Genomic DNA, 14,983 nt, shown 5'->3' on the forward strand with positions numbered 1-14,983 from the left:
GTAATTAAAAATTATATCAATTTATATGCATGAGGGCCAATGTATTTCCTAATTTTGAGCCCTCAACTTTGCAACCTTAATGTTTTTAATGCGGTTTTTAAAATATAATTTCCTAGCTTTCTAAAACAGTAAACTGAATAAAAATGCCATCATGTGGAATCATAATGATTCCCACATGGCTTATGAACAGGATTAGAACTGCCTGCTCCACAGCACAGACCTCTGCCTTTGGAGCTAATTTAGTAACTAGTAGCAGTAGTAGACTGTCATCCTTTAAGTGGGTGAGCTACTAGAGGGAGATAAACATTTTGCCAGTGGGCTTCACAGCTAATTGAAAATGAGGGCCAGGGATAACGAGATACTGGAATCCCTGGCTCTATTCCAGGTTCTGAGGTGGAATGTATTTTACTGGTTACAAACTCTTCTCCTCTGTCTGCCTCCAAACCTAACTTTTTTGGCCCTGGCCGGGCCAACCTGTTCTTATCCTAGTCACCTCCCTCAAACTTTAACCTTCCCCCTGTTTCCTTTCCACTCTGACTTTTTTCCGGTCTTCCTCTTCCTCACTTCCCTGCCAGGCAGGCTTCTCTGGCTACCAACAAGGGGAAACATGGAAAGCATAGGAGTGTTTTTCTGCTGTCAGCTTTCTGTGAGTGGCCTGATTGATGGGAGGAGCAATTGTAAGAAGTATCCTGTTCCCTTCTTGCACCCCTGGGATGGAGTGGGTTTAGTTGCTCTGTGAGGACGACAAACAGCAGTCCTGTCAAATACCGGAGCCAACAAAGGGTGGAACGTACTCGGTGCTGGTGTAAGCTGTGGAGAATTTAGCTGCCAAACTCTAACAAGTCTTTAATGAACATGTGCAAACAGAGACTCCTAACTTGTTCAAATATTGGTAAATTTTTGCAAGGATGACAAAAGGTGACACTTAGTGTCTCTGTTCCCCCCAGCTGCAGAATATGGAGGCACTAGAGCTTCTCAATGAAAGCGTTTAAGATTTTTTTAAAACGTGGACAAAACACCATAGCTTTCCTTAATCTTGTTCTGAGAAATCGTTGAACCATTTTTGCTGAAACTTAAAAATTCAGTCTTCAGCAAACACACAGCATAGGGAGTTTCAACTAAGACAGTTAATAATTAGCAATGTCATAAGGGACTGAAAATGGAGTATCATACAGGAAAGTGTTGGGCAAACTTAATGATAGGCTTTTGGTACCTGTATTACCTACAATAATATCCTTTGGGGTCTAGCAGAAAATTATAACACTATGGTACTGCAGTAGCGTAACCACCTTTGAAATGCAAAAAACTGCAATCCCCCCACCACACACAAAGGCAAGACCACCGCAATCCCAACCATAAGGCAACTCCGCCACTTTCCTCCTCCCAACAGCCACTTATAGTATGAGAAATAACACATACAGATAAGATTGATAACATTTTCTTACTTAAACTCTGGAAGTAGGAACACTGCAGCATCTTTAGCTGGACATATAAACTTTTAACATTAGATATTACAGTGTATTGCGATGATCATGCAAAATTTTAGACCTACGTAAAAAAAAACAAAACCCAGCAGATTATTTTTCTGGCAACTGGCAAATCCATAAAAAAAACCAAACAGCTAGGCCTGTCAAATACCAGCCAAGTGATAACCATACATTGGAGTATTATACAGGAAAGTACTGGGCAAACTTAATGTTGACCAAACTTAAGCATTTGGTACCTATCACCTACAGTAATACCCTTTTCAGAGTAGTAGCCATGATAGTCTGTAGCCACAAAAAGAAAAGGAGTACTTGGGGCACCTTAGAGACTAACAAATTTATTTGAGCATAAGCATACAGCTCACTTCATCGGATGTATGACGCATTCATCTGACGAAGTGAGCCGTAACTCACGAAAGCTTATGCTCAAATAAATTTGTTAGTCTCTAAGGTGCCCCAAGTCCTCCTTTTTTAGCAATACCCTTGAGCCAGGAGGGGCGGGGGTCTAGCAGAAAAAGATAGTGCCATGGTATTTATCTAAGAATATGAGGAAAAGTAGAGTGGGTACAAATGGCATAGGTTGATGTTTCTAATCTGCGTAAAAATAAAGTTGCTTTTTAAAACAAGGTGGACAATTGTGTGTGCTGGATCTAGCGCTGAACTGGCTGCGCGCTCCCCACTACCGTACATGCCACATTTTCACAAAGCTGCGACATTTGCTTTTCCAGATCCAGCAAAGGGTGCCTGTGTTTTCAGAAACTCGCCTTTCCATCTCGTGAAGCCCCCTGGAGCTCGCTGAGGACACTATTTCCAGCCCCCCCCCCCCCCGCGCGCACTTTGTTTTTGTGGGGTGGGGAGGTAGGAGCGAGGGCTGCTCCCTCCTTGCGGGGAACACGGCGGCCGCACAAACCAGCGCAGAGCCGCTCTCTCAAGTCTCAGCGGCCGGGGAAGAGGAGTCCCCGGAGGACGGCTGGCAAAGGGCCACGGACGCAGCTCCACGCCCGGCGGCTGAGGGGTTTCTTCGTGGGCTGCGTAGGTTTCAATGGGCCGTTTCCCCCGCCTCACCTAAGCGCGCTGGGCAACCCCCGCTTCGCGCTCTCCCTTCCAGAGCAGGGCCAGAGGCAGCCCGGGGTGTTTCATGGAAAGCAGCAGCGCGGGGAGGAAGTTTCCTCCTCGCCGGCGGCCGGGGAGGGAGCGAGGGAGGGACTGCGCCTCGCGGCGGCGCTCCCCTCCCCTCCCCGCCCCTCCTCCTCTCCGGATAGCGGGGGGGGGAGTTGTGGGAGGGTCTGTCTCCATTGAAATAAACAAGCAGCCAGTTATTAAAACGGGAACATGGCGGCCGCAGCCACAGCTTTATCTTGCAAAGCGAAGGTCAGCGCCTGCGGCGGTCCCGGCAGCCCGAGACATGACTGACCCCGGTAAACGCTCCCGCATGCCGCCCCCGCGGCCGGGCTGGGGCTGCCCGCTGCTGCCTCCCAGCCGGGTTGTGTAAGCTCGGGGACCCGCCGCGGCTCGGGCAATGGTGGCGGGGGAGCCACAGAAAGGCAGCTGATGGCAGGGGGAGGGGGCGGCTGCTCCCCCTCCGCCGCGAAGGGAGAGGAGTTGGGGGGCTGCGGGTGCCGCGGCGGGGTTAGCTCCGCTTCCAGCCAGCGGGGTGCAGTGAGGATCGGTCAAGCCGGGGAGCGGTTTGCACCCTCAGTGGAAACTCCCCCTTTGCTGAGGATGCGGGGTGCAGCGGGGGGCTGCCCCCTTTGTGGGGAGGGGGCTTGTCTCCTTTCCTGGCTGAGCTGGAGCGGGCGGCGGCGGCTGTTTCCGGGGCGGCAGCGGGGCACTAGGACGGGACTGTTTCCCCCCCCCCCCAGGACGGTGGGGTGCCTTGGGGAATGTGGGGGACAAGGGACCGTTCCCCTCCGCTCGCTGGGGTCGGCGTGTATGTGAGCGGCAGGGAAACCGACATTCCCCCCCGGAGGGTAACGGGGCTGGGGCGGCTGCGCTCCCCTCCCCCCCCCGCAGTCCCAGCGCTCCGCGCCCGGCCACGGGCAACTTCACTTCTCTTTAACTTTCTGCGCGGGGGCGTGGGCGCGTGAAGCCGGGCAGCCCCTCCCCGCGGCCGGGCCCCTGCCCGGCGGCCGCCTACGCCCCGGGACGCCCGGCCGCCGCAGTGCTGTGCGCGGCGCCGCCCGCGGGGAGGGGCTCGCGGGGCCGGGGCTCGGCTGGTGTCGCTTGCGGGGCGGGGCGCTCGCCGGGGGTGGGGATGGAGGGGAGGAGGCGGTGACGGCGTCAGCGGCTTGCCATAGCCGCGAGCCGCGCTGCCGAGGCGGGGGGTGTCCCGCAGCGTGCGGGCCGAGCGGTGGGGGGAGGGTGACGCTAGGGCTGTCTCCTCCCACCGTTTCCCCGCGACCCCCGGGTGCGCGCGCGGGGGGTCGGTGTCCGGTTACAAACAGCTGCCCCTCTGGATTTGCTGCGTTGCTGGTCCTGAGCATGCGCAGCAACGGCTGCTGAAGCCGCTGTCTCGACGCTGCCCCTACTGCGAGGGGCGGAGTCTATGCGGGGGGCCCAATGGAATGCAAGGGTTGGTCGGACAGCTGGAGGCAGGGGAGGGGCTGAGGGGCGAGAGCAGGGATGTGGGGTAGGGGCTGGGGTTCGGGCGGTGGCAGAGGGGAAATCCCTGCCGGGGAGTGGGGAGAGGGGTAACGGTTGCGACATGTGCAGTGGCTGGAAAAAGAGTTCAGAGTAGCAGCCGTGTTAGTCTGTATTCGCAAAAAGAAAAGGAGGACTTGTGGCACCTTAGAGACTAACAAATTTATTAGAGCATAAGCTTTCGTGAGCTACAGCTCACTTCATCGGATGCATTCGATGAAGTGAGCTGTAGCTCACGAAAGCTTATGCTCTAATAAATTTGTTAGTCTCTAAGGTGCCACAAGTCCTCCTTTTCTTTTTGGAAAAAGAGTGTTCAGGAGGGGGGGCATTTTCCCCTTAGAGGAGGGGACGTCTTAGCTCCCGCTGCCCAGGGTTGTGCTCCTAAAGGCACATTTTTCAGAGTAGCAGCCCTGTTAGTCTGTATTTGCAAAAACAAAGGGAGGACTTGTGGCACCTTAGAGACTAACAAATTTATTTGAGCATAAGCTTTCGTGAGCTACAACTCGCATTGTGTCCAGTGCCCCCACAGGGCAGCACTTCCCTATATGATACGCTGTATTGAGCTGCTAAAAGAGACTTGAGTCAGTGAAATATTTTACATTGACCTGTCTCCACCTATTTACAAATTATAATTGTCACAGATGTTTTTAGTGTTTAAAGGAATCATTTATCAGTTTATATGGCTGAATAAAGCCTCATATCAGTTCACAGACTTGTTTTATCTGCTGTTCTGAATGCCACTGGCTCTTCCTTGCAAGCCACTATGAGTTTCGCTCCTTGAAGTTATTTACTTTTTAAAATGTTGTTTTTGTTTCTCTTTGTATTTCCTCATTTATGTTCTTTAACATTGTGCTATTTTAATTGATGTTTTTAATAACCAATCATTTAGAGTATTAATAGTTGCTGTTAGCTTCAGCAATCACATGTCATTGTTTCTACTATAGCACTTCCTGTTTGTACTGTGACATTCTTTCTTAGTTCTAAATTACACAAATTTATTCTTTGGGTCATATGACATCAGTGCTGACTGATTTCCTGTGTTGATGTCAAAACTTCTTCAGTTTCCTTTAATCTAACCATGGGGATTGCTTTATCAACGTTGTTTAGCTTATCTGTCCAGCACTCTTGTCCTCTTTCATGAATCAACATTTTTGTGTGGAACTTGGTTCCCAGATAGTTGCTGCAGGCCAGATTTTAACAGATTGGAAGCATCTAGATGCTTTTGAAAATCCCACTAGTTACCTAAATATTGGGCTGTTGATTAATTGCAGTTAACTCATGTGATTAACTCAAAAAATTAATCACAATTAATAGCAGTTTGAATCACACTGTTAACCAATACAATACCAATTGAAATTTATTAAATATTTTGGATGTTTTTCTACATTTTCATATATTGATTTCAATTACAGAATACAAAGTGTATATTATTTTTGATTACAAATATTTGCATTGTAAAAAGGATAAAAGAAATAGTATTTTTCAATTCACGTCATTACAGGTACTGTAGTGCAGTCCATTTGTTGTGAAAGTGCAACTTACAAATATAGATTTTTGTTGTTGTTGCATAGCGTCACTCTTAAAAAAACAACAAAAAACAAAAACAACAAAACAATGTAAATCTTCAGAGACTACAAGTCCACTCAGTCCTACTTCTTGTTCAGCCAATCACCAATACAAACAAGTTTGTTTACATATACAGGAGATAATGCTGCCCTCTTCTTATTTACAGTGTCACCAGAAAGTGAGAACAGGCATTTGCATGGCACTTGTGTAGCCGGCATTGCAAGGTATTTATGTGCCAGATATTCTAAACATTTGGATGCCCCTTCATGCTTCGGCCACCATTCCAGAGGACATGCTTCCGTGCTGATGATGCTTTTTAAAAAAAAAAAATAAAAAAAAAAAGAATGTAACTAAATTTCTGACAGAACTCCTTGGGGGAGAATTGTATATCCCCTGATCTGTTTTATCTGCATGCTTCCGAATATTTCAGGTTATAGCAGTCTCAGATGATGACCCAGTCCAAGTTCATTTTAAGAACACTTGCACTGCAGATTTGACAAAACGCAAAGAAGTACCAATGTGAGATTTCTAAAGATAGCTACAGCACTCAACACAAGGTTTAAGAATCTGAATTGCCTTCCAAAATCTGAGAGCGACAAGGTGTACAGCATGCTTTCAGAAGTCTTAAAAGAGCAACACTCCGATGTGAAAACTACAGAACCCAAACCACCAAAAGGGAAAATCAACCTTGTGCTGGTGGCATCTGACTCGGGTAATGAAAATGAACATGCGTTAGTTTTCACTGCTTTAGATTATCAAGCAGAACCTGTCATCAGCATGGACACGTGTTCCCTAGAATGGTGGTTGAAGCATGAAGGGACATATAAATCTTTAGTACATCTGGCACGTAAATATCTTGTGACACCAGCTGCAACAGTGCCATGAGAACGCCTGTTCTCGCTTTCAGGTTACATTGTAAACAGAAGCGGGCAGCATTATCTCCTACAAATGTAAACAAACTTGTTTGTCCGAGTGCTTGGCTGAAGATGAAGTAGGACTGAGTGGACTTGCAGCCTCTAAAATTTTACATTGTTTTATTTTTGAATGAAGGTTTTTTGTACATAATTCTGCATTCATAAGTTCAACTTTCATAATAAAGAGATTACACTATAGTACTAGTGTTAGGTGAATTGAAAAATACTATTTTGTTTTTTAACAGTGCAAACACTTGTAATCAAAAATAAATATAAAGTGAGCACTGTACACTTTGTATTCTGTGTTATAATTGAAATCAATATATTTGAAAATGTAGAAAACATCCAAAAATATTGAAATAAATGGTATTCTGTTATTGTTTAACAGTGCGATTAATTGCAATTAATGTTTTTAATTGCTTGACAGCTCTACTAAATACCTTTTAAAAATCTGGCATTTGTTGCTTTTTGGAGAAACTAAAGTGCCTTGTCTCCACTATGTTTTTAGAGGGGGATAGCTAATGCATGGTAGTTATCGGATGGCAAAACCACACATTTTCTTACCACTAAGTACACAGACGGTAGTGCTGACTCAGATGTTCAATTACCCATTATTATTCATAGCTTGACAACTCAGCCACACAATCAGTATCAAACACTGCTCCTTTGCCATCAGATGTATTAGTGTCTGAATATCTGGAAAATCAGTTAAAGCATTTTAAACTAAAGGAATTTAGAGCTTCCCCCCCTCCCCATTCCTTTATTACCTTTGGCCTGACAAAATTGCAATAAATGGTTTAAGGTTCAATTTTTGGATGATCTTGCTCCTTCTTTTTGTCCTGCACTGGTCAGGACATCTTTCATGAGCAGGAGATTGAAGGCCCAATAGTGTCATGCTAGATCCTGCTGTGCACACAGAGTATTGGCCTAGCTGTACATTGATTCTCACTATGAGTAATGCATACAAAGTCCCATTAGAATTAACCAATTGAGCCATGTATTTGGTGCTTTAACTGTAAAGATTCTTCTTTGATCTCAGCCTCTGCCTGCTTGCTAACCACACATGTTATAAACCTTATCTTGTACTACTTATGTGCTTCCTGGAAAATTTAATTTATAATCATAGCATTTGTTGTGTTTACATCTTTTTTTGCATTATGATGGTAGTATTAATCAGTCCATAATTGTGATACCCACAAAGGTGTGCCACAGTATGATAAGCTGTGACAAAAGTGTTTTCAGGTCACTTGAAACATTGTGATGTTGTGTCTCAGCACACTTGCATTGTGCAGGGCTGATCACCTGACCTGGAAACATCCATAAATAGGGAGTGGCGGTTACTAGACATGCTCTGTATTTGCGAAAGTGTATAGGATGTTTTCAATGTAGGAAAGCTGCTTGGCAGGTCACTCCCTGTTTACTCACCTTATAGCTGAGGTAATCAGATCTCAAGAGGGGGAAATGTTATAAATATATCTGCTGATGACAGCCCTGTGACATCAGTGACTGATCAATGCAAAAGAATGCACGTGCACACTGTGAGGGATGGTTTTGCTGACAACATGGGGAAATATTTTGAAAACGAGGAGGATGCTGACATTCTTATAAACTTCTGAAGAAGCTGGGCATGTGTGTTGTATATTATGGTCACATTATAGAATCATAGAATGATAGAAATGTAGGGCTGGAAAGGGCCTTGAGAAATCATCAAATCCAGCCCCTTGTGCTGAGGCAGTAGGAAATAAACCTAGAGCATTCCTGACTGGTGGTTTTCCAACCTGTTAAAAACCTCCAATGATGGAGATGCCACAATCTCCCTTGGAAGCCTATTCCAGTTTTTAACTATCCTTATCATTAGTTTTTTTCCTAATATCTAACCTAAATCTCCCTTGCTGCAGATTAAGCTCATTATTTCTTGGCTGATCTCCAGTGGACAAGGAGGACAGTTGTTCGCAGTCTTCTTTATAAAAGCCCTTAACATTTTTGAAAACTGTCTTTTCTCAAGACTAAACATGCCCAGTTTTTAACTTTTCCTCAGAGATCAGGTTTTTTAAAATCTTTTATCATTTTTGTTGCTCCTCTTTGGACTCTGTCCAATTTGTCCACAAGTGTCTAAAGTGTGGTGTCCAGAATTAGATAAGTATTCCAGATGAGGCCTCACCAGTGCAGAGTAGAGCCGGACAATTACTTCTCGTGCCTTACATATAACATTCCTGTTAATACACCTGAAAATATGAGCCTTTTTTGACAGCTGCATCATATTGTTGAACTTTCATTCAATCTGATCCACTATACCACCAAGATGCATTTCAGCAGTATTCCCACCTAGCCAGTTATTCCCCATTTTATAGTTGTGCGTTTGATTTTTCCTTCCTAAGTGTAGTACTTTGCACTTGTCTTTATTGAATTTCATCTTGTTGATTTCAGACTAATTCTCCAGTTTGTCAAGGTCATTTGAATTCCAATCCTGTCCTCCAAAGTGCTTGCAGCCCCTCCCAGCTTGGGGTCATCTTTAAATTTTATAAGCATACTCTCCTCTCCATTATCCAAGTCATTAATGAAAATATTGAATAGTACTGAGCGCAGGACTAACCTATGTGGGATCTGCTAGATATGCCCTTGCAGTTTGACAGTGAACCATTGATCATGACTCTTTTAGTATGGTCTTTAAACCAGTTATGCACCCACTTTATAGCAATTTCATTTAGACCACATTTCCCTAGTTTGCTTATGGGACGGTTGTGTGAGATTGTCATAAGCCTAACTAAAATCAAGATGCATCATATCTACTGCTTCCCCTTATCCACTAGGTTATGAACCCTGTCAAGGAAATTTGGTCAGTTTGGCATGATTTGTTTCTGACATATCCATGCTGGTTATTCATTATAATTCTATTATTCTCTAGGGACCTACAAATTGATGGTTTAATAATTTGTTCCAGTATCTTTCCAGTTATTGAAGTTTTAGGCCGACTAGTCTGTAATTCCCTGTCCTCTTTGTTCTTTTTTTTTTTTTTAATTGAAACTTGGGTAATTAAACCTTTGTGAATCTTTAAGTCCCAGTTTTAGGCTCCCCTGCAATTCCCCAAACTCTCACCAAACTCTTTAGGTGTCTAAACTCAGCACCTACATACTCGGGGTAAAACTTTCTGCCTCTGATCATGCACCCTATTTCCTTAGGATGCCAATATCATACATAAGCCACAGAGTGATTGACGAATAAGAGAAGATGAGGGTGGGGCTATGCTTATCTTGCTTGCCGGGCCCGATCTGGGTAGGTGTTCTCAGAGTCTCTGTACTGGATTGGGTCCCATTCAGAATCTGACTGGAGGAGGAGGAGGAGGACACAGTGCCATCATCTTCCTTATCACTTCTAGATTGATAGAGAACTTGCCTGGGATGTGGAAGACTCTGGTTCAATTCCAGGATTTGATCAGGGGTTTCCCACATTCCAGGTGTGTGCTGTAACCATTGGTCTAGAAGTACGAGGAGGGCTCCTCCTCCTCTGGCTGTTTTGTATGGAGTTAGGCATCTGCCTAACTCATTCTCTCAAGAAACCGCTCAGGCACTTAAGCCACCTAACTCCAGGTGAGGGGTTCTCATTTGTGAATCACCAGGCAGAGCTAGGTATCTATTTGCCGCGGGGTCTTAGGCTCTGAAGGGGGTGAAGAGGTAGAGTTTAGCACCCTCCTCTGGTCAGCATCTCCGATTGGCCGTCTTAGGCAGCTTCCTGCCTAATGAGCAGGCTTTTGGGGTCCCACCCTGAGGTGCCTCTCTCTCCATTCATTGTATAGGGTACTTAGGCACCTAACTCAGGATTTGTGAATTGCAATGGTGTTCATGTGATTTTCCTGGTGCTTAAAACTAGATGTTGTGATACTGAGTGTTCAATAAAGAAAAGGAGTACTTGTGGCATTTGTGAATCTAGTACTTAGGCCTTTTCCTCAATGCTAAAAAAGGTGATTTTGTTTAACAAGGGGTAACTAAGGTCTGGATGTGGGGGTATTCTGAGGGAAAAGCTCAGTAAGGAGAAAGCACTCAATTTTAGCAGTGAGAAAAAGGCCTGAGAAAATGTCTTTGGAAGACAATCGGAGAGCAATATACTCATATGTTTGTGCCAAAGCAGCAAAGTGCAAATTTTGTTTTGAAAATTTGACCAATATGTGTAACAGTGATGACGGGGGAGAGTCTGTATAAGGAAGAATGGTAAATTTTCTGCCTTGTAACTTTTGTTAAAGATTATTCATAAGTATTTCAAATACCTTTTACAATGCTTTACACTAGTTTTAGTGTGACAGGTTTCAGAGTAGCAGCCATGTTCGTCTGTATTCGCAAAAACAAAAGGAGTACTTGTTTGTGGCACCTTAGAGACTAACAAATTTATTTGAGCATAAGCTTTCGTGAGCTACAGCTCGCTTCATTGCATTGCATCGGATGAAGTGAGCTGTAGCTCACGAAAGCTTATGCTCAAATAAATTTGTTAGTCTCTAAGGTGCCACAAGTACTCCTTTTTGTTTTTACTAGTTTCAGTGTTTTGTATACATTAAATTTTTCATTACTGTAGGCCATGCAGTTTCTAATCTATAATGGAAAAAGACTAAAAGAAAAAGCTATACTTTTCTTTAGGGTTTTACATTCTGTAGCCCTGCAATTTAACTCTGTAAAATGCTCTTGCAAATGACAAAAATACCTTTATTTATGTCCAAATTTAAAATGGTAGTAAATTGTGAGAAACAAAATAAGTATCTTCTCTCCAATCTCATAAATATTTAAATAAGTGAGTTATTTATTAATGTGTGGTGAAACATGGCCTAATCATCTTGTGGATTATACTATTTATTATTGTGGTTGCTTGTTCATGTCACATAAAAACCTTGAGGAACCCTTATTGGGGTCGGGAAGGAATTTTCCTCCAGGGCAGATTGGAGAGGCCCTGGAGGTTTTTCGCCTTCCTCTGTAGCATGGGGCATGGTTGACTTGAGGGAGGCTTCTCTGCTCCTTGAAGTCTTTGAACCATGATTTAAGGACTTCAATAGCTCAGACATGGGTGAGGTTTTTCATAGGAGTGGGTGGGTGAGATTCTGTGGCCTGCGCTGTGCAGGAGGTCGGACTAGATGATCAGAATGGTCCCTTCTGACCTTAGTATCTATGAATCTAACTTCCTATTTTCTGAAGCTTTAGGTTAGACTTTGCCTTTATTTTATAAAGAAAGGAATCTGTGTAGTCCTAATGTTGCATGACTGCCTTTGCACTCCATGAAGGCCCTTTTGTAAAAAGGCAATTTGTAAATCCCTTTGGGTTCGTTAGTATACTGTGCTGCCGTCTTCGGTGCCTGAAACTCAGGTATTTGAGGAAGGAGTGGTTGGTATTTTTTTTTTATAAGCTTGATGCCGATCGATAAGATAATGTAGTTAGAAGCTGAAGCTGTGAAACGCAGAGCCATGATGTATAAGGAGAAAATGGTCAAAGATCATTTGCACACAGAAAAGTGTCATCGCTAGGGTTTGTCCAGATCTAATGTAGCATATTAATTACCCTAATGCTATAGACTCAAAAGGGAGTTATTAAAGAATAGTGTTGGTTTTTATCACTACTTGTGATGCAGAGTGTGCTTTATAAAACAGGCTGTGAGGTTCTATGGAGAAAGGTAGATTTAAACTCTAAAGTCTTGATATTCACAACTTTTCCCCTAACTTTAAAATAAAAGGGAAGAGGCTCTGCTCCATCTGCAGTGAGCACAAGTTACTCTGCAGGAATTATTTAGAAAGACAGCTGCTACTACAATGCCCACTGTCTTCTGCTGTTTTCCTTTGTTGATGATGTCATTGTTATATTGACAGTACTGCGCTAAACTGGAGCTCATGCAAGAATCCTAGACGAGAATCCCTGAGACTACAGGGGTTGCTCAAATGTGAGGTGTGAGGAAACTCTGTTCATTCCTTTTTTTAAAAAATCAGTGTTTGCTAAACTGAAAAAACCCAAATTCTCTTTGTTCTCTGAGGAAAAGATTGTACATTGAATAATGAAAAGGGTGATTGGATCAAACTCATGTTTGTAATGTTCTTTTTTTACTTAATGCTTTTACTGTCATTGGCCTCTCAAACAATAAAAATAAAAATACAATCCAGTCTCAATGTAGTATTTGCAAAATTCTGTGCATTTCTCTCTTCACTACACTATTTTCAATACTCCTGATCAGACATGCCAAACCCACGAAAAAATGCATAAATTGGGCTTGTTTTTGGCTTAACTGGCTTGTGAGTTGCTTGTTGGGTAGTTTTTGGCTTGTTTCTTATTTGGCTTGTTGCTTTTTTTTTGGTAGGCTCCTGGCAAGCAGGGGTGAGGGGGTGGGGCAAGGGAGGGGCAAGCATGGGCAAAGGGGGGGAGAAAGTCAGGGGTACACAGTGGGCCTACCACAGTCCCAGACTGCAGACTGGGGGATCTAGTCACATAGTGTTGGGGTTCTTAGGGATTGGCTTGTTTTGGCCTTGTTTTGAAATGGAATTAGCTTGATTTTTGGCTTATTGTGAAAGTCGGGGGGCTTATTTACAATGTGAAAGTTGGTAGCTGTGCTCCTGATGGCAGATAGTAAGTCCCTTAATGCATGGCTAGAGGGTGGAGAGAGGGAGAAAACTCTTGAGTATATGGAGACGTCCAGAAAAAGATGTGCATCGTCAGCTGTGATTCCACTGTGTACTTGCGGACACGATCTGAGTTTTCTCTTCTTGGGAATTTCAATCTTACAGAAGAATTCTTTGACTTTTAGATGTCAAGATAATGAAGTTTAGGATAGCAAATAGCTTGCAGATTTAACAGTGGATAATACAATTATCAGAACACCTGCTAAAAATACTGTTTTAATGCATAGCAAATGTAAATAATATCTTAGCAAAGTGGTAAAATGGAGTACAGTTTGGATAAAAGATAATTCATATTTGTTTCATCAGTAGCTGTATTTTATTAGCTGTCTACTTGTTTCACTACAGTTAATGGCTTGTCAGCACTATTTCCATTACACAAACACCAACCTATATTTAATGATTCAGTAGCTTAGCTGTTTACAATCACATGAGGCAGAAATGAAACATGTAAAATGACATCCTGTATAGTTTGATAAATTTGGGGTGCGGGATTAAAAAAAATTCAGGTTTTTAGCTGTTGTCCATTTTCAGGCAGTCTTGGGCAGTTTTTGCAAGGTCAAAAATAATTAATTGGAGGAACTTAATCCTTTATGGACCAAGGGCTGGATCCCTGGAAATACTTATTATGCAATGTTACCCCCATGAGTATTCTCACTGAAGTCATTTTGTTGGTTGTTATATTATTATTATTTATTATGAGATAGTGGAGAGTTTGAAAAATAGCTTGTATAATTTTTGTTCACAGCTTTGACTTTTTCAGTTTATTTTTTAATATACTATATGCCATTAGAATTAGGATTTACTCTAATAAATAGAGTTTTTTTAAAGTCATTTTGGCACAAATTCCTTTGATAAATACATTATTGCTTTTTTAAAGCTTAAAATAAATAAATTATTAAAAGCCACATAACATACTAACATTACATGAGTATTTTCCTTTAGAAATAAAATGATACAACTGCATGACAGTCTTGAATTTCCTTAAAAAGAAAAGGAGTACTTGTGGCACCTTAGAGACTAACAAATTTCCTTAAATGACTTCTGTAACAATCTTTTATTCGTATAATCACTATCTGATCTTACTTTTGCTTTGTTTTCATTTTGGCAATTATGAGTGACAGAAAATGTTACTATTTTTTAAGTGCACTCAGACCATTTTTATTCTGAAAAGCCTTATGTGTATTTTTAGGTTAAAATATAGCCTCTGCAATGCCTAATTATATTTTTTGTATATTATTAAACTTGTTCTCTGGAATAGATAATTTATACTGTGCTAAAATAATACTCCAAAATATTAAATCTATATTTATATATAAAAGTAAGGGAAAGAGTTTAAAGATCATAAATCAAGGAGAAAAATCAATATTAAAGATGCTGACTTATTCATAAGTCCTACATAGTACAGATGACATGATCCTCTATTAGGGAACTTTAGAACATAGTGTGAATTTACCTATTTTGTGAGCAGCAAATTTATTTATTTAGCATTTGCATATTCATTGAGCCAAGCAATAGCGGTAAGACTTGGAATGCGGGCCTGATGGTATGGAAATCACGGGATTGCACATTCTTAGGGTTACAATATCTAGATGCATGTGGATGGACAAAGAACAGTGTGAACCCTGAAGGAAAAAAAAAATTAATACTGTGCGCCAAACTGAAAATTTAAAGGTGCTAGCACACAGAGCCTTTTCACCTTTAAGTTGCTGGATAGAATACATCCCTATGTGTTGGGGACT

At 42.6% G+C, this 14,983-nt stretch overlaps 1 protein-coding gene across 10 annotated transcripts in view; it reads left to right on the forward strand.

Annotated features, from left to right (window-relative positions):
• The first annotated feature begins 2,745 nt into the window (after positions 1 to 2,745).
• Positions 2,746 to 14,983, forward strand: part of NCOA2 (nuclear receptor coactivator 2) — a 250,335-nt gene continuing 238,097 nt past the window's right edge. For 8 of the 10 annotated variants that reach the window (XM_043507729.1, XM_043507732.1, XM_043507727.1 and 5 more), the window contains exon 1: positions 2,746 to 2,902. The gene's annotated coding sequence lies outside the window, so the exon portion shown is untranslated. The remainder of the gene's footprint in view (positions 2,903 to 14,983) is intronic. The other 2 variants (XM_043507733.1, XM_043507736.1) reach the window with 2 other exon arrangements.

This window comes from Dermochelys coriacea, chromosome 2, assembly GCF_009764565.3.
Source record: "Dermochelys coriacea isolate rDerCor1 chromosome 2, rDerCor1.pri.v4, whole genome shotgun sequence".
In the NCBI taxonomy this organism is placed as follows: Eukaryota; Metazoa; Chordata; order Testudines; family Dermochelyidae; genus Dermochelys; species Dermochelys coriacea.